General features: G+C 41.4%; 1 protein-coding gene and 1 long non-coding RNA gene across 2 annotated transcripts in view; one reads left to right on the top strand and one right to left on the bottom strand.

Moving 5' to 3' along the window:
• Positions 1 to 15,925, bottom strand: part of LOC119127518 (nuclear receptor subfamily 6 group A member 1-A) — a 111,349-nt gene that overhangs the window by 71,251 nt on the left and 24,173 nt on the right. The gene's annotated exons all lie outside the window — the stretch shown is intronic.
• Positions 3,366 to 15,804, top strand: LOC119127555. Its single transcript, XR_005098840.1, has 2 exons — positions 3,366 to 3,851; positions 12,865 to 15,804. It is a non-coding gene; the product is annotated as an uncharacterized LOC119127555 (long non-coding RNA).

Here is a 15,925-nt window from a genome sequence, read left to right on the forward strand (position 1 = left end):
GACTTTCTCTAGGACATGGTATCTGTTCAGGGACAGTTTTATCAGTTTGTGTGGAATCCATAAGCGACCACAGTACTGCCAAATTGCCTTTGCTCTCGTGCGCCTCACGGATCAGCTGTGTTACCACACCAGTGTGTTTAATATACCCTGGAACTCCTGGTACTCCTCTCTTCTGCACCAAAGTGTCAATTCAGGAGTTCTTCAGGAGAAATCCTATGAGAGGATTGGAAATGATCTTAAAGGAGGTCTTGTACTCAACACTCAGCAAGGAGATTGTCCTAAATTGCTTGATGTTCCTTGCTATTTCCTCCTTGGGAATCTATAGTCCCTTATTGAGGTATCCCCTCTTTTCCAGATCACTGATCTTCCAAAGATACTTTAACAGGCAGGGACACTATAAACTATATACTATAAAACCTTGTTAGGAACTCCACTTGGGATTGGTGCTGATGCTGTTCGGACATATTCAATGGCCACTTTAACTTCCTTTAGGGTGGGTTCACTGCTGTTAAACAAGGTGCTGGTTTCTAGTGGGTATATGAGGGCTGCACAGTGGCCAAGCTCTTGTGCTCTCATACTGTCGCTGTATGTGTTCCTAATGTGGGTTTTTGCTGTCTGGTTTTTGCAGACCATACCACATTTACAGACTTCACTCAAAGTCAAATGTCCATTCGCCAGGGTCATTTCCAGAAAATCCCTCAGTTTGTGGTGCTCATTCTCCCCACCTCTTGGGCGCCCCCCAGGGATATGACTCTTTAGGGTTCTTCTAGCTTTGTTTGGGTGCTCCCATGAAAGAACTGCAGCTTGGGACACTTCCCTGCCTCAGTTGCCATCTTTCCGGGCTGTCAACTGTCCTTCCAGTTGTCACCGCACTTTTGGGGTTGTCATCCAGCCTCTTCCTGGAAGTCAATGGGATTGTTAAGATTGATAAGACTTGTAATACACCTCATGGGGCAACCTGGATGTATCATCAGTGATTCTCAATATGAAGCTGAGAACACTCACCAGCCAATACAATGGGTAAAGTGTAAAAAAGAAATACACTGTAGAATAGAAATTACTGGCATCCCTGCTGCCAGTAATTTACTGTCGCCACTCTGCTGGTGGTAAGACACGTGCGTCGGCACAAATACACATCACGTGGACTGAACAGGATTCAAACCGAATTACTTTCAATAGCAGGACGATCCTCTCTACCACCTGAGCCGGAGCCGCCTGTATTTTATCATTCCTTGTAGTTTACATAAATTTGGCACCGTCTGTGCTTTCAAAAGGCCGTATCTCGCTGAGTAGCCACTGCTTGCAAGTGTGCGCACACGTAGCAAGTGTTGTTTTTCTCGTTCGTTCAAGGTAGCAATCTGTTGCAAAGACAATATAACGGTCTAAAAAAATCCACACATTAGAGAAAACAGTAGCCAAACTGACCCAGAGGTACATAAACACTCACTTAAAAAAAATCCTCACAATAAAGTTTTTGCCCAATTATAGTGACCCAAACTAAATCATTCCAAGGGAATGCAACAATTGCAAGAGAATGCAAATTTTTGCAAGGGAATGCAAGGATTGTTTTTGGCAAAAGAATGCAAAACATTTTCTTCCGTTTTCTTCCATTGATTCTCAACCAGCGGTTTTTTTTTTTAACTGTAGGAAATATTTAACTTGGTAAGTATTTCCTTGCTTTTATTATTACATTAAATCGCTCCTTTCTCTGGTCTTCGGAAACATTCAGCAACTATTGGCCTACATCCAGAAGACCTTGTTCATGTTTGTGTGTATGAAGGCATACCGTATTTTCCTGACTATAAGTCGCAGTTTTTTTCATAGTTTGGCCGGGGGTGCGACCCATAATAAAGAGCGACTTATATATGAAAATATTAACATATTATACTTGATCATTAACACACTTTACTCACTTAACCTGATATTTTCACTTTAAAACGCATGAGGGCGCACTGGGCCTGTGGAATAATTGGAACCGCAACGGACAATGAGTCTGACCTTAGCGCCACATATACTTCCGGAGTCAGGAGTGGCGTTGTTTATAGGTGACACGGGGACGAAGATTTTGATGAATTTAATGATTTGGAGTGACACGGATGGTTCGATAAAATTGTTATTTATGTTATAGTTATTTGATATATAGTTTATATATACGTAGTTATATAGCTCTGTGAAATAATTGGAACCGCGACTGACGATGAGTCCGACCTCAGCTCCGCATGTACTTCCGGAGTCAGCAGCGGCGTTTTTTTTTAAGTGACACAGAGGATGAAGATTTTAATGGATTTAATCATTTGGAGTGACACAGTTGGTTCGATAAAATTGTTACTTATGTCGTAGTTATTTCATATATAGTTTATATATAGTTACATAGGCCTGTGGAATAACTGGAACTGCAACTGACTAATCCATCCATCCATCCATGCATTTTATGAACCGCTTTTCCTCAAGAGGTTCGTGGGCGCACTGGAGCCTATCCCAGCAGCCTTCAGGCAGTAGGCAGAGGAAATCCTGAACTGGTTGACAGCGAGGACACACATAGACGAAAACCATTCACACTTGCACTCACACCTACAGAAAATTTTGAGTGGTCAATCAGCATACCCTGCATGTCGTTGGAATGGCACGGGGAGAACATGCAATCTCCACACAGGAATCTCACATCATCATGTGGAGATGGCATGCTTGCCAGGTTTTGCCCCCCTGTGCTCTAGCTTTTTTCTACATCACCAAAATTGTGTTTGTCAGGATATTTGAAGATTCCAAATTTCCTGTAGATGTGAATGTGACTTCTGATTGCTTGCTTGTCTATAAGTGTCCTGCCATTGACCGGCAAGCAGTCCAGGGTGTAGCCCACCTGAAATCAGTTGGGATAGAGTTCAGTTATCGAAACCACAGTTACCATACTTCCAATGAGTATTCAGTTGTTTTCTTCGGTAAAGTCTGACAACGATACTGATTTGCACCTTCCAGTTGTTTTTCTGCAGTAAGATCATACTTTCTTAAGTCTCTCGATGTTTTCCCCTTTTTCTTCTAGCGCCATATCACAGACTCCACCCATGCTGACTGTGATTCAATAGAGAAGCATTCTCCTTTTATTGATGTGAGCACAAACCAATCACAGCACGCTGTGCTCCCCCAAGCTGCCAGCCAATCCCAGACACCCTTGCTGTACACATGACACGATGTGCTGCTGTCCATCAAAAGCCTCATATATAGTGCATGCACGAAAATGTGGAGCAGTTTCCTAACTTGTGTCTTGTCATTTGTGTGTGTGTGTGTGTGTGTGTGTGTGTGTGTGTGTGTGTGTGTGTGTGTGTGTGTGTGTGTGTGTGTGTGTGTGTGTGTGCGTGTGTGTGTGTGTGTGTGTGTGTGTGTGTGTGTGTGTGTGTGTGTGTGTGTGTGTGTGTGTGTGTGTGTGTGTGTGTACTACGTGTGCATGTCAGTGTGTGAATTTGTGCAGAGTGGGGGGTGGATGCATGTGGGAATGTGGTTTCTTGTTTATCTATGTAGCTGTGCAGAAGGCGCGAGAGGGAGAGAAGGAGGGCGTGAGGGAGGGAGAGAGGGAGAAAAAGAGAGAGAGATTTGTGAGCCACTTGTATTTGCAAACTCCTGGCTGAGGTCCCACTGGCGGCAGGAAGATCGGACTGAAAGAGCGCATGGTAGGATTGTGCTCCAGTGTGTGTTTGTGCATGTGTCTGGTTGAGACATACAGACAGAGAGGGAACGCATTAAATCCATTTCATCCATACTGGCCAGTTTATATTTTAGCCCCGAATATGGAAGTGTTGTCCATTTCCACTACCCAGCCAACATCGATTGCTGTTGCCCAACTTTTGGCCCCATTGCCGGTAAGTATTTTAACTGATTGATCTTCTCTTTTCCCCTAAAAACCTTACTGATAATGCATGTCGTCAGCACTTTAGCATGCTGTCATTATTTGCCTGACTTTAGTGCACTCTATAATGTTTCACGGAAATTTTTACGACATTTTAATTCTTAAACAACTTGTGTGTAAAATAAGTTTTAACACTTTTACTTCCATCAAAATAGTGGCATGTTGTGTGATCTTAATGTGCGTGACAGTGTACAGTTTTTTTCGTGAGAGTGAAAGCAGACAGAGACTGTGTGGGGGAGAACTTTGAGAAGAATGTATATGTGAGCGCGCAACGAGACAGAGATTGTGTATGGCGGACAAAGTGTGCCGAGTGTGAAAAGTGTGTGTGCATGTGTGCGTGCGTGCATGTGTGTGTGCGTGTGTTTTGTGCGTGTGATTTAGTGTTTGTTCTGTGGGAATGTAGACTGCAGCAGGCAGTAGCTATGTTTGACTGGGAGGAACTGAGCCAGACAGAAGACAAAAGCGAGCGGGGCAATCCAGACAGGGTAGGTCAGCCATTAGAGGCTGAAGCGGCGGGACAGGGCAGCCAGCTGCTGCTGCAATGGGAGGGGATCCCCAGCCATTGGTGATCAAGATGGGTTAAATGTGTTCCTTCTGCTTCTCAAAGTGGCCTCCTTGTCTCTCTAACACTGAAAAAAAATCCTTTGGTTCCATTGGAATTACCTCGTTCAGACGTGTGCATCAGTTGCGCAGGAATTAATGTGTTTAACTAGCATTTATTAATAGAATATTTCTGAGGAAAAGAGTAGAACATTATATCAGCATCATGCGCAACCAAAAGTTAAGTAGGTTTTTTTTTCTGTAAACTTGCTTTGCATACCATTTGGAGATAAGATTAATTTTCTTGAATTATTGGTTTAAATCTTTCAAGTGCGTACCATTCTGAAACAGTGAGAGTACATATTCAAAAATCGATTTCTTGCCACAGTTTCTAAATCCGCATACAAGGGGAAATGCAGAAAAGGAAGTCTAAATTGAGAGGTGGTTATAGATAGATGATGAATAGGAGAGAATGTCGTTTTTACACAGGCTATATTTCGTTCTTTCCTTGGTTTTCCCCATCAACTCACATGGGAAGTCATTGGAATGTATTTAGTGAGAGGAAATGATGGCTTTTCCTATGTGGCCTTTTTTGTTCTGGACTGCTCTTGTCCAAATCTCTTAATCCACTGCAAAAGGTTGAGTGCATAAGAGAGTAATGACCGCAACAAAAACATCCCTACAGCCTACAGATGTATACCAAGCTATTGCAAACATACAAAGGCTTAAAGCCAACACACAAATCCTTTATGGAAAAACAAGTATTCATATATGATAACTATGTGCGTACTATCCTCCTAGTTGAAAGCAAAGTAAAATACCTGCACATGTAGAGTCTTGCCATTCTGATACTCATCTGAGCCCACATCACCGGTAATGTCACAGACCCGTTTCCAGTGGCGGCCAAACTCAAAGTCTCATATGTTACATATCGCTTGATTAAAAATGGGGAGGGCATTTTCCTCACAAACCGTAAAGTGATAGCGTGATCATGTTTTTAAATTGAGGTACTTCAAACAGATAACCAAATAGTGTCATTGACAAACTTGTGTGATGATGATTATTTGTTTGGGTTTCCATCGCCAGCTCAGTATCTAAGATTTGATGTTATGCCTGACTGTGCCCCAGATGACAGGACCTCCCGGCATCACTCGGAGAGCTAATGTAGTGTGCTCAGTTCAGAGAGGGCAGCAGTTGTGTAAGCAGCTCCTGTGACCCTTCAACTCAGCCCTGCCTGGACTCAGCTGAGCCCTCGAAGGACTTTGGTCCCATGCTTGACGCTCTATAAGCCCCTCTACATGCTTTGTTCCCTCTCAGGCCTGTGTGTACCTGGATTTGAATAGAAACCAGACAGCAATGGACCCCCTCCCCCTCCCAAACACAACACACAACTGACTGTCTCCTCTGACACCACTCTTGCATGGGACAATGAGGATTTGTTAGTGCTCAACTGAACTGCAAGCCCTGGACACAAAGCATATAGCCTCCCACCGCAGTCCTCAGACCGGGAGTGCAGCAAGCTGAAGCACGGGCAGGCAGGACAGCAGCAGGGGGGCCCAGGGTGGGGATTGGGAGCGGGTGGGAGTGGGGGTTGTGTGCTAGGGTGGGATTAGCAGACAAGAGCTCTGAGTTGGGGGATGGGAGCCAAAAATGAACAGGAAATTACTGCCTTTGATGAGGCTGTGGCAGATTCGCAGAGACTGAACTCCTCTCGGCATCTTCCCCAGCCATAAAAAAAAAACTGTTTTAGCAGAAAATGCCAGCAGACTTCCAGGGCCCCATGTGTCACTTTTCTCTGGCTGCAATGTACTTGTACAGGTGCGAAGTAAACATTTGCAAAAGTTTGCCTCCTCCCTCCCAATTCCGTCTTTATATTTGAACCTTTCCCTCCCCGGCTTTTTCCTCCCCTGCAGACACCATCCTCTGACCATGTCATGGGAATCCTATTAGGCTCAAAGTCGATCCGACCCATTTTCGCCTGCTGAAAAATCAGAATCCAGTCCACGTTGCAAGATAAATAAATAAGCCTTCTGCTTTAAAATATGCCTTCTGTGTTTAAAAAAAAAAAAAAAAACTGAACTATTAGGCAGAGGAGCCATGGAAAATGCAAAAGTGCAACAAAAAAAAAGTGCTGGTTCTCAATTTTGGCTCATTTGTATTTGGTCATGTTTATTCCAAAACACTGTATATTAATGACAATGATTAATTCAACAATAATTTAACATTCAACATTTGAATCTTTTGCAATACAAATACGCAAGCCTCTCGGTGATATAAGTGAGTTTTTGAGCATGAGGGAAGATGCTAATGTGTGTTCACTGAATATCAGGGTCGATTAGAGAATTTTGTCTGGTCGAGCTACAGCAGATCAGACATTGCCTGCCTAATAAAGCAGCTACAGGCCGTGGGCCGGTCGTCTGGCGCTCTGACCCACATTGCTCTGATGTGCACGTCACTTCCCATTACTCTGACAATTGGACGGCATATCAGCTGAGCGCACCATGATCTGCATACCCTCCCCACAGGCGTGGCCTTACTCACCGTAACCTCATGTTCTCACTAGCCTTGACTTCAAGAAGTGTGGCATGAGTCACAGTGAGGACATTGCCACTGCGGCTGTCAGACCAAAGTGTCAGTGGTAGATTGGTCACGCAAGCAAAATTCTGAACTTAATGCTAACAAATCTAAACTTTAAGTCATGCCGTGTTGCCATGTCTAATTAATACAAGCAAAAAGATAACACTTCCCTTTTACAGCATTTAATTCTAAAATAATAAGATAATCACAAACTTTGAATGACAGAATTGGGCTTTTTTAACTCCCGTGTTAACAAGTAAAGACTCTTCATGCTCTTAGAGTTTGCAAACGATGAAGGCTTGAGATGATAGTGCAGATTACTAAAGCAAAATAGACCGAACTTGAACTATCCATCAATTACCTCAAGTACTCAAGACAAAAATGCCTTTACTTAAGTCAGTTGTCGGGGAGCCACACATGTCCTTTATATACATATAGTAATATAAGTGGTTTGGTGGCAGTTCTGCAGCTGGCTGACAGAGACAAGTCTGTTTGCAGGCAGCCTGAAAGATAATTGGCAGCTATAGAGTGAAAAGCGGCCTCAGCAACAGATAAGGACTGTGCGGAAAGCTCCATAATCAGCACGGATTAGCAAATGATAAATCATGGGTTCACATAAGTATGCTGTCACTGCGAGAAGAGCGAGAGGTAGGGGGAAAGCATAAGAGGGGAGATTGTGAAAAAGTGGGATAGAGAGAGAGAGGGAGAAGCGAGTGAACAGTCATGAAGATGTGGATGTTTTTTTATGTAATTCAAAAGAAAGACAAAATAATACCATCTAGCAGGTCAGCAGGAGAGACGGGCTGTGAGGGGGGGAAATGAAAAGAGAGGAGAAATTAAAAGCTCTGCCAACACTCTGGCTAATACAATCTTCTGCCTGTCAGATTACCTCCTTTAATCCAGAAAGGTTTAACGCCTCTTAGAAATCTGAAAGAAGACATGAATTCAGCAGAGATTTTCCTCCGCAAGAGAGGAGGAAGGTGCCAGGGAAGGGGGGTTAAGTCTCTGAGCAACTCAGAAAAGCACCGGCCTCAACAGTCATCAAAGTTCTATGCAGAGGATCAACGTTTAAATTCAACCAAGCTGACTTTCACCATTGCAGTGTTCATTTACTTCCAGTGTCACGATTTGAGCCTTTGCTTTGAAAGAGCACAAGACCATGTGTGTTGTAATACTGGGACAAAAAGATGATCTTAACTTAGCTTAGGCAAAGTTAATCAGGTCACCAGAACACAAAGCACATTGCAGTGGATTAAGGACACTGTCCCTGCTGGTGTGATGCAGAAACAACACTCTACTACATCTTCAGTTTTAAAAAAAATGTATGGCTGTCGTTGCAGAGACAAAATAGGAGATGATGTAGTCTCAGTGAGTCAAATAAAAAGGCAGGAACAGTGCCTGTCATTGGGGCTAAATATGTGTGGGTTGTTTCCCCAGACCAATAGCAACATTTGAAACATCATAGTTTTAGGAACTATACTGGTGGCTTTGAGGGGGGCCCTAATATTTATATTAAAAAAAAAAAAAAAAGCCATGTTTTTTCTAAAAAACAGCAAACCTTTCCGTGCTCATAACTGCTCTTTTTGCTTGGGTATTTGGCCAAAATAAGACTGAGCCACAGTCTAGGCCACATCCGGCCCACGGGGCCGTTTAATCCGGCCCGCCAAACCTGAATAAATTGTATTATTAATTTTTGGGGGGGTCATTTTCCCTGCAATTACTATGTTTCCCCAGTAGATGTCCGCGCATTTACTCCCGGGAGCCGTGTCAGAAAGCTCGGTGCACACTCACAAGTGCGTGTGCGTACTCAGTAGTACGTAGTAATTTCATCTATCAGTGCCGAATTTCGAGTGTAGGCTGTGACGTCAATATTCTCGTAATTCGCGCGCTGAGTTTTCAGATCCATTAAAATGAGTGGCCCGAAGAAAAGAAAGGTGGACACTGAGTGCCGAATGTTAAAAAAGAGTGGACAATTTGGCTCGACCTACGTGTGTGAGAAGACGTTCAGCCACATGAACGTCAACAAAGCCCGTCACAGATCTAGGTTAACGGACCGACACCTCGGCTCTATCCTAAGAATTACCACAACACATTTTACTCCAGACTATGATGCACTAGCAAAAATGGGAAAACAACAATACTATTGATTTCTTTATTACTTTATTTAGATGTATTCTTTCACTGATTCTTCAAGATGATGTATTTGGTCAGAATGTTTGCCGTTGGATGTGATTTCGCCTCATTAGATAAACATATTTCATAAATCTGACCTGCAGGCGCTGAAGTGATGGAAAATGTTATTCATCATAACAATGTCGTATTTAATAAGAATCACTGATAGTAGTTTTTGGGTGAAATATTTTTTTAATGCTGTTAATAAATGCATTTGTTTTCAAAAAGCTTTTTTTAATATCCATGCTTTAGTATCTACTAAAAGTAAAAACCTTTTATGCAATGACTCAAAATTTAGAACCCAATTCGGCCCGCAAGCCAAAAAGTTTGCCCACCCCTGGTCTAGGCTGTAAAGTAACGTCCTAATCAAACAGTCTGGTTTATCTTTTTGTATCCCAGTGATTTTAACATTTTTAAATCGCAAAAGCGATAATATTAGCTAACATAGACAGTCTTATGGCATGGTGCGGCCAATCTGCACGTCAAAGTCTGTCGCAGATGAAAAAGAAAATGTTTGCGGACTCCAGAGAAATGTCACGGTTAAATTCAGACGACACCCTGCAAAAGGGCGCTTTCATCCCACTTGTTAGAAATTCTCCAAACTACGGTGAAAAAAGCGTGCGATACATATTCATCAGCCTCAGCATTCATGAAATGAGCCGACAAAGCTTTGGAGAGGAGCGAGGAGTGTGACATGCAATGCAGTTCTCTCAGGCGTACGGCACAAGTGGATAAGTCAACGAGAGCCAGATTGACACGATCAAGTGCTTCTGTACCGGGTTCAAAAAGGTGCACAGTACGAAAGATATTGACGACAAAAAAAAAAAAAAAAAAACTGTAAACAGACAGGGGCTTCAGAGAGGAAAAGGCAAGAATACTGACAGCTACAAGGATGAGCTGAGGAAAAGACAAGCAGAGAAAGGTAAGTTAGAATCACTGCGGATGGCGCATTCGAAGAAATTGCCATCATTGAGAGTCGCAGGTTAATGCTGAGAAGCGGGCTGGCAGTGGAGAAAGAGTTTGGCTATAGTCAAGGTTGCTCGTGAATCCCTGCAGCCTTGGCAGGATGATCCATGGCACGTGGAGGCTGGGTGATTCTGGAAAAGCTTGGCAGTCAGCCCGAAGGAGTCCATAAACTGGAGCAGGGTAGCTAGCCTCTGATGTCTCCAAGTGGGCCACTTTCTTCTGCCGTTGACTCGGAACAGTTAAATAGACTCGAAATGAGCACTGGAAAATGATACAAGAGGTAATACAGATGTGAAAGCCATACTACTTCCATCCAGATTCCTAAAGTTATTTTGAACTGAAAAAACACACCATTAGTTTTAAAGTGCGTACAAAAGGGTTTGATTGTTTTTTTAATGATTTCACTAAATGCGTTTCACCAAAATTCAATCATCGATGAAAGTACATCTACATAAAAATCCAGTTTTCTATATCAATTTACAAAACATGCCAACAAGCATTAAACCAAAAGAAATCTTCAGTTTTTTTATGATCTACTAAGAAATTTCACATTTCACGTCTGCGTTTGTTTTTCTTACTATTCCACTTTGCGATTTGACAGTGAAAAAGGATATACTAAATTGAACGCACATTACTACAAGAGAGACATTAAACATCCGATTGTACTTCAATAATTAAAGCACATTTGCTGAATTTAATTGAGTTGGCTATGAAGCCGGTGATTGAAATGCTATCCTACTGTGTACTTCCATTAGGAGAAGATGAAGAAATGTGGACTGATGGGATAGCATGTGTAATTTGCTTTGAGCAACCGGGCCTATGTATTTTTAAGCAGGCACCTTACGTAGTTATGATTAAGATAAGGCTACGACAATATGTTTGTACCAATTGAAGCGAGGTGGTCATCTTGCATCTTTCCTAATCACGTTTTACTCATGCTGCCTAGCTTTTCATTGCCTTGGAAATTCTTTTAGATTGCATGGGCTCAATAACCGGCAACTTTAACTGTCAAAGCATAACTGTAGGAAAAGTGACATTTCATTATCCAGTGTATTTATATGACAAGTCTTGTTATTAATCATGTGTATGTGAAGGTGTAGTGCATGTGGGTGTGAATGTATTTGTAGGTAAGATGCTGTTTAGCATGCTGACTGTTTTCAGAAAAGTAAAAGATTTCATCTTGTTAGTGGTGCTGAACCCGGCGCCGGGGTGTTCCCTAAATCAAAACAGATTGCCTACAGTACGTTAGCTCTATCACAGTACCGTGGTCATACCTTTAACACAAGAGGCAAAATCCAGAGTGCAATTTATGAAGTAATGACTTAATTAATGTTTGCTTCAGTTTGCAACAGCTTTGAATACAGCAGCATGGAGGCCTGGTTGTAGACCGGCCGGCAACACGACAGAGTACACTGTGTGCTTCTCATTGTCCAACCCCTGGAATGTGCTGACGAGGCAGGGTTCACACTAGTTCAGTCACATTGTTGCACTCTTCACTCAAGCCCTGTCAAGCGCTCATGCTTGCCCAGCTATTTTTACACGCGACTATACTTTTGCAAGTTTGTCAATTTTTCTAGGTTTCTCGGGATGGCACCCAGTGTCAGTATTAACATCGACAAGAAAGAATTGCCATGTTTAACCATTAGAAAGTAGCAAGTTAAGCAACCGATTTAGTGATATGAAAGAAAGCGGGAGGTAGTACAGCGCTATTTGAGAATGGGGAGGAAAAAAACTGAAGTGCATCTCTGGCACACAGCCAACGAGTCCAAGTGCCAAGAAGGGAAGCCACTTTACCCTGAGCCAGAGGGACTGAAAAACTATTAATTCATTACTTGTCTGTGAATGGAAACACACAGCACTAGGAAATGTGGGGAGATGCATTCTTGTGGCAACACGGAGCAATGTGGAGATAAAATAAAAAAACAGTCCACGGGTTTTACTGTAAAGCTGCAAACAAATGTGTGGCATCTTTATTTAATTTAATTTATTTCATTTAATTTTCTTAGGGAAGATCCTTCTCCAAGAATTTATATACACTGAAGACTCTGCTGTATTTAATGCAGTGAGCAAGGACACGCGCAAGGTTTTATTCTGAAAATGTATATTCAATGAAGACCCCTACATTCGAGCTTCTGATTGGCATACTCTTTTCTTTCATCAGACTGATCAAAACAGCAGCCCGGCAAAGCAGCAACAAAGTTCATGACAATGACTGGCATTGCTTACTTCCTACAAGGTTTCACTTGTGAATTAAAAAAAAAAATTCTAACTACTTAATAAGTGGCCTAAATTTATCACAAAAGAGGATCGAGAACAAACAGTACAGTGTTCCACATTTCTTCATCGGTGCTGAAGGAACCAAGTCAGGAAGGGAGGAGGAAGACAGTGTATTGTAGCAGAGGTGCAGATAGACAGACATTGAGAGCATTAATAAAACATGGCTGCATGATTTTCCAACCTCAAAGAAGCGAACACAGGAAGGCGCACTCCCAGTGCAGAAGCTGAGGTTCAGCGCAGGGTAAAGGGAACAGTAATCTCTAACTAGCACAACGCTGCAGTGCACTAAGCTGTGGGGCACAGCCACATTCTCTGATCACACTTAGAAGCATTAATTCCACTGCTTCCCCAAGCCAGACTGACAACATGTTCTGCCATTTTATTCATGCTATTTCAGATGTTTCCCCTTCTTTTGTTCCCTCCTTTTGCTGCAGGCAGAAGGAGACTGAAGACAGAGGTGCTCATAACTCTGGAGAAGGTGGGGACGAAGATAAAACGATGATGAGCGAGTTTATCACCATATCTGAGAAGCTATTTTAAGGAAACCAGAGCCTATGCATCATCATCTTCCTCATTCCCTCTGGTTTGCTCTCAACGTCATTTAAACCTCAACACCAGCATGGGTGGTAACCAACTTTGGCACATGGCTTGCCCTCTCAGGCCAAGACAAACACACAAGCAGAAAGATAAACAGCACTTAAGTTTGAAGGCTTCCCTAGTCAACCGATTGATGAAAGCTGAACCTATGTATATCACAGAAAGAACCGATACTGTGGCAAATTTACAAACACCACATAGTTTAGATTTGGAACTGCAGACATTTTTAAAACAAGTGGTCTGTGTGGCAACCGGCAAGCTACTGTGGGATTTTCCACTTGTCTGAGACAAACTGAAGCTACAGTAAGAAAATTGGAACCAATGGAAATAAATTCAGTAGCGCTTTTCAATTTTTCTCAAAGATTGTGCGTACGAATTAAGAATGTCTTGATACCGATCATTTAATTACAAAATGAATCCAAATCACGTCATTTTCAGCTGATCAGAATCGGGGGGAGGATTATTTTAAGGGTCACAAAGCAACAAAATAATATCGACGTACAGAAATATTGCCAAAAGAAAAAATACTTAGATGTATAGGTTTTATTCGACGCAACAGTGCAACACGGCTGGAAACAAGGAGTAAACACTGCTAGTGGGGGAACATTCTCGTAGTAGTTGTGGGAAGCTAACGTGAAGCTAGTGTCATGTAACATTGATAATGTCTAGAGTATGTAAATATTTTACCATTATATCACATATATATGTATATGTATATAAATATATACACACTATATACGAGATTTGCAGTGTGTGCAAATTGAGCATGGGGAATGGCAGAAAGAGCTGTGTTTACTCAACTAATGTCTATACTTGGTTTAAGCCACTGCTCCACTAGCTGTAAAAAACGTTTCATGTTGGGATAGTTTTGTTGATTAAAAATGGACAATCTCAATGCACCCTTTTTTTTTTGCTTAATACACTGCCGAGGGATCGGATCAGAATTCAGTATCATCAGACCCTCAAAATCAAGGGACTCAGACTCGGATTGTCACTCAGGTGCAAAATAATGTGATTGTGTGTGTTAAACTTATGAGGCCAGTTAAACATCTGCCATCGATCCAACAGCAATGGTGAGGCCCAAAATCTGTCTCGGTGTCCACAGTGAACATTCAACGCTGTCGGTGAGTTTGAACTCAGCCAAAACCATCGACCGTTGACTGTACCCTGAGGGGCACCACAGCACATGTTCCATGATCTTGAAGTATACTGGGAGCCTTTCACCTCTTCTGGATTTCTAATGGTTGCCTCCTGAAGAAGAATTTATTTTTGAGGGGCCAGACATTTTGGCTGCACCTGTAAATGCTGCAATAAACATTCATTGCTGTCGGTGGGTTTATATGAGAATAACTCATTGATCAATGAATGCAAACTGCGGTAAAATGACTCAGAGAGCCAGATCCCATCACTGAGGAGGTGACACTGAACAGAAGCATTGATAATATGCTACGATAGTAAAAATATGGCTAAAAGAAAAGAGAATATAGTGGTGCCTTACCTCCTAGAAAATGGGACACAATAGAATATGTGTATTTGCCTTGATGATCACAAGCTTCATTTTGCATTTTGCATTTGATGACATGAAAATATATTTGTTTTAGTATTAGATTCAAACGATATCTTTATAACAAAGCCTATAGAGAATAGCTAAATGGCTATAACTACAGTATCCTTGATGTTTCATTTAAACTAAGTCTTTGAAAAGTGAGTCTTGCTGATGTCATTACAATTATATGATATTTGTGGGTCTTGGGTCTAGAACAGGACCTCGGACCAGGACAATCAAGACCTAGACATGTTATATTGGTTTCCATTCATCAAAGCTGGATTACTAATTGAACCTCAGAATTACTCGGGTTAGTATTGGTTTCTGCTATGCAACACAAGATCGAAATCATCAACTGCAACAGATCTGTATAGGTGTAAGTTTTGCATTAGCGCAGAAAATATCACTAGTCCATTACCGAAAAATATTTATACAAAATTTGATACACAAACATCAAGATGTCATGCCTGGTATAGATATACTGTTGATGCAGAACTTGCAACTTCAATACAGAATTTTAACTCCTGCATTTACTAGCTACTGCATCTATACATTCATTAAACACAATGTGCGCTCAAATGAAATAATAATAGTCAAAATAATAATAACACAGAAAATACACAAATACTATGTGTTTGTATGTGTGTAATGTCTTATGATAAGAACCTATAAAAAGTTAATGTGTGTACGTAATTGCATGTGGATAATCTTTGACTAATTGCCTCATGAAGTATAGATAAACACTATGAAAAAAGCCGTCATAGCAAAACCTACATAGTATATTCTTTTTTTTCTGTTGATTAATTCAATAATCGGAACAACATTGATTTAAAAAAAAGCCACTTAGTGTCACTTCGTGTATTTCATTTCAATAATCTTTTCTTTCTTTCTCGTTTAATGGCATATAGAAAGAACTCTTAGATTAAAAATACATTGTAATAATTAAATACAGAATTGATGTTAAATTTACCTGAAAGGTATATTTAATATCATATAGACAGTGTACAGTGAGTGAATGCATATTAACCATTCAATAGATAATACAATTTCTAAAATTTGAACAAACAGAATGGTTGAGGGGATTGCTTAGAGCGTGTGTGTTTTGTATTATATTAGCGTAACAATCTGGGCAAATAATCAATTTGACTGTGAAATTGCACGTCATACATCTGTAAAGTTGTAACAAGAGAAAATGTTTGTTACTTTGCTAAATAAATCACATTAAAGTCTGCTTGTTTATTCACATGGAGCAGCTTTGTTCTCAAATTCAAAAGTTATAGGCAATGACACTGGAACAGCGTGACCCACTTGTCTCTGACCTGTAAACACTGCAGGCTGACCCTAAGTCGAAC

Source organism: Syngnathus acus, chromosome 9 (genome assembly GCF_901709675.1).
Source record: "Syngnathus acus chromosome 9, fSynAcu1.2, whole genome shotgun sequence".
Taxonomy (NCBI): domain Eukaryota; kingdom Metazoa; phylum Chordata; class Actinopteri; order Syngnathiformes; family Syngnathidae; genus Syngnathus; species Syngnathus acus.